General features: G+C 43.6%; 1 pseudogene; it reads right to left on the minus strand.

The window, feature by feature from the left end:
- Window positions 1-3,678: 3,678 nt before the first annotated feature.
- LOC136142506 (high mobility group protein B1 pseudogene) lies at window positions 3,679-4,110 on the minus strand (annotated as a pseudogene).
- Between the last annotated feature and the right edge of the window lie 660 nt (window positions 4,111-4,770).

Genomic DNA, 4,770 nt, shown 5'->3' on the forward strand with positions numbered 1-4,770 from the left:
GTATCCGCAGGTTTCCTGTCCACATCAGTTTTGCCCTTTGTGCTCACCCTTGCAGATTGAATCAGAGGGCTGCTAGAAACAATTGCCTTCCAAGATGATGTTACTAAAAATGGTGAAACTATTTTACTGAAAGATTACTCCGCGGCCTGGTTATTTGCCATAGGGCACTCTGTGTGTTCAGTAAACCCATGGCAATACCTGACAGATTATTCCTATGAATTGGTGTCTCCAGGGTCATTCATATTTCCCAACTGAGGTATTGCCCCATATTCATTTATAATGAGATTTTAATATAACAGCTGGTGCCATCAGGATTCAGAACTGTAAAAGCTTTCACTGTGTGGGAAAAAAAAAAAAAGATATAAAGTCTCCCTCTATTTGTATTTAAAAGCGAAACAGTAAATGTCAGACATCCCTTAAAAGGCTGGATGAAACAGGCATTAAAAGTTTATGGGTAAAAATCCTAAGCCATGTTCTGCAGACCAGTCGCCACCTCTGTTGTTTTCTTTGCTTCTTGTCTTCTGATTAAAATCCCCACGTTGTTTGAATATTAACCTTGTAAAACTCTATCAGTCAGTCAGTGAACTCTTACCTAGGACTCCTGGGATCCAGGTAAAAAAAGGTGTAGCAGGGCTTCCCTGGTGGCGCAGTGGTTGAGAGTCCGCCTGCTGATGCAGGGGACACGGGTTCGTGCCCCGGTCCAGGAAGATCCCACGTGCCACGGAGCGGCTGGGCCCATGAGCCATGGCTGCTGAGCCTGCGCGTCCGGAGCCTTTGCTCCACAACGGGAGAGGCCACAGCAGTGAGAGGCCCACATACCGCACAAAAAAAAAAAAAAAAAAGAAGGTGTAGCAATGATGAAACACAATTGCAGTCTCACCTCCAAGGCTGTCCAAGATGGAAAACAAAACTTGGGAAATGCTGCAAGTGCCAGCGTCAGGGATCATTAAATGCCTCTCATGAGCATCAAGTGCTGGGCTCAGCTGGGCTCAGCTAGGGCAGCCGGCTTGACTGTCAGCTATGGTAGGAAGCCTGCAAGTGAGACTGGGTCCCGGGTCCAGTGTTCCTCTTTAGTGGTTCCAGGATGGGGGAGTTGTCTTGTCTCCGGATAGATGGAGAGTTGGGGTGGGGAGGTCTCCTTTACAGTTAATTTGTCTACCCCAGGGTTTCTCAGCTGCAGAACTGGAAGACGCTTTGCTGTAGGGACTGACCTGTGCGTGGAGGATGTTTAGGACCCACCTGCTAGATGGCAGTATCAACCCCCCTCCCAAATGTGACAACCAGACTTGTCTCCAGTTGTCGCCCCATGTCCCTTCAGCTCCAGATGACAACCACTGACCTACAATAAGCATTTAAAATGCGCAAGGCACTATTCACAATAGCCAAGACATGGAAGCAACCCAAGTGCCCATCAACAGACGGTTGGATAAAGAAGATGTGGTACATATATACAATGGAATATTACTCAGCCATAAAAAAGAATAAAATATTGCCATTTGCAGCCACATGGATGGACCTAGAGTGTCTTATGCTTAGTGAAATAAGTCAGACAGAGGAAGACAAATACTCTATGATGTCACATGTATGTGGAATCTCAAAAATAATACAAATGAATGCACATGCAAAACAGACACAGAAAACAAACTTATGGTTACTAAAGGGGAGAGGGACGTTGGAGGGACAAACTGGGGGTATGGGATTAACAGATACAGACTACTCTATATAAAATAGGTAAGCAACAAGGATTTACTGTATAGCACGGGGAATTACAGCCATTCTCTTGTAATAACCTGTAATGGAATATAATCTGCAAAAACCCTGAATCACGATGGTCTGCACCTGAAATTAACACAACATTGTAAATCAACTATACTTCATAAAACAGTAGAGTGAAATGCATCAGTCAGAGCTTTGCGGTGGAGCAGGGTTCCTCAGCCTGGGCACCACAGTGCTGACTTTTGGGGCTGCATCATTCTTTTATCGTTTTTTAAAACCTCTGCAATTATTAGTTTATTAGTATCATCCAGGACTCAGATGTTCAGTATTCCTCCTGAAGTTACATAAAACAAATGCAAATGGAAAGAATCCAAGTCAAAATTATATAACAAAACAGCACTCCATCACAAAAGCGTGTAAAATTGCAAGAACGCTATTTTAAAACACTGGCACTTTAAGAGAACGATAATCTCAAAAACGACAAAATTGCCAAATTGTTCCCTAAACTGTTAAGCAGATAAACATATGACCCTGATGAATGAGCTTGAGTTTTGTAGAGAAAAATCAAATTCAGATAAATCAGGTAATTCACACTGAAATACAAAGCTTGTCTTCCTCCCTCATGTCTACTTCATTTATAAAGGGGCAAACCATAATATAGGAAAATATACCTGATTTAAAATGTGGTATACGATTTTAAAAGTTGGCCCAGTTAATTAAAAAGACCTTTAATGGAGGATCTCAAGTTTCCTAAACAATCCATATTTAGATAAATAGGAGAAGACATTTACAGCCAGCACTTTTTCTCCAGAGCCTTTGTTGGGACTTTGTCAACAACCAGAAAAAAAAACCGTAATATGGCAGTCTTGCATTTTAAGCTCACGCTTTTGAGGATACGTTCTCAGTCTTAAATGTGGGAACTGCAAATATAACTGCCATTACATGGTAATGGGAGTTAAAGGATGTAGAGTCCTCATGTAAAGATCAGAACATACTTTTCTATTAGTCCTTCAAGGACAGACTTTCAAAATGTTCGATTCTAATAATCCCGTGCTGTGAGTAGATTAGTTACTCTTCACTTTGTAAATGAACCTGGGCTATGTGACATCTGATATCCACCGATCAAGATTTGAGTTTTAGTTATGGATGAAAACTGTCTCAATTAAACTTTTATTACCCTCATCATGAGTATGCAGGGTGCGTACGCGCGAAAGCTTTTTGTCAGCTAACTCTACGAAAGATAAACACTGTAGTAATTCGTGTGATCCAAAATGGGCAAAAGCAAAAGCCTAGCTTCCCCTTAGGAAGAAACTTTTCAGACCTATGAAAAGGACAACAATACTAATAAAAAAAATTGTGTTTACTTAGAAGCATGTTCAGAATGTCAACAAAACAGCTGCAGCTTTTCTTTTTTTTGCAATTACAGGGGGGTATTCAGTTAACAGAACAACAATTATTTCATATAAGCTGCATCCGAGACAGCCGAAGATGAAAAAACTACCATCCCCATATATAAGTAATTTGTGCTGTGCGCCAACAAGAACCTGCTTTAAATTTCCATGCCAATTTACAACCCCCATACTGTACCAGGCAAGGTTAGTGGCTATTGAAAATACCACCAGGACAGGGCTATCTAAAGACACATTCGGTAGTGTGTTAACTATACAAAAAAAGACACTGTACAGTTTAAAAGAAAATCTTACACAGCCTTACATTTCAATATTTTTTCTTTAAAAGGAGTGAGTTGTGTACAGGGGGGTTAAATGCTTTATAGACCAGGAAATAAAAAACTGCGCTGGAACCAACTTATTCATCATCATCATCATCTTCCTCCTCTTCCTTCTTTTTCTTGCTTTTTTCAGCCTTGACGACTCCCTTTTTTGCTGCCTCAGGCTTCCCTTTAGCTCCGTTTGCAGCAATATCCTTTTCTTAGTTTTCCTTCAGCTTAACAGCCGTCTTCTCCTAAGGCTGCTTGTCATCTGCAGCAGTGTTTTTCCACATCTCTCCCAGTTTCTTTGCAACATCGCCGATGGATAGACCAGGATGCTCTCCTTTGATTTTTGGACGATACTCAGAACAAAACAAGAAAAACGCCGAAGGAGGCCTCTTGGGTGCATTGGGATCCTTGAACTTCTCTTTTGTTTCCCCTTTAGGAGGGATATAAGTTTTCATTTCTCTTTCATAACGGGCCTTGTCCGCTTTTGCCATGTCTTCAAACTTTCCTTTCTCTTTAGCAGACGTGGTCTTCCACCTCTCTGAGCACTTCTTAGAAAACTCTGAGAAGTTGACGGAAGCATCTGGGTGCTTCCTCTTGTGCTCCTGCCGGCAAGTTTGCACAAAGAATGCATATGATGACATTTCGCCTCTCGGCTTCTTAGGATCTCCTTTGCCCATGCTTAATTATTTTTCCTCCGCGAGGCACAGAGTCGCCCAGTGCCTGTCCGGCTCTCACTTGCCCTGGCGCTGTCTCTATGGAGCTCAGTGTACGGCAATCCCGCATCATTCTTTGATGTGGGATTGTCCTGTGCACCGCAGGGGGTTGAGAACACCTCCGCCCTGGTCCAAACCTTGCTGAAGGCTTCCTGGGGAGGCGGAGCACCCTCTGCTTACCACCTGTGAACTGGAGACAGGAAGGAGCCCCTGGAGGCCTGACGGAAGCGGGAAGAGGGCCCCTGCGTCCTGTCTGCAGCTCTTCCCCCAGGTTTCCTAGCAGCTCTTCACTCTCGCTGGAGGATGCCCCAGCTTGTCCGAGCTGAGCCACTGGGCCAGGGTTTCCTGGGTCCCTATGTGCCACCTCTGTCACAGATGAGGAGACTGTGGGCTTACGTGAGTTCACGGGATTGGCCAAGACACTCTTCAGCGTAGGACGGCTTTGCCAGGGCTGACTTCTTCAATTGCTTTTCTACAGAGCCCTGCCTTCCGATCCACAGCCCTTTGTCTGTAACCAGAAAGAAAAGAAAGAGATTGGAAGCCCAGTGTCTGGCAGCAACGCTTGTTCTGAACCAAGGAATGTAAAACTGATGTACCGTTGAATAGTCTTTCTTTAGCAGACAG

Source organism: Phocoena phocoena, chromosome X, assembly GCF_963924675.1.
Source record: "Phocoena phocoena chromosome X, mPhoPho1.1, whole genome shotgun sequence".
In the NCBI taxonomy this organism is placed as follows: domain Eukaryota; kingdom Metazoa; phylum Chordata; class Mammalia; order Artiodactyla; family Phocoenidae; genus Phocoena; species Phocoena phocoena.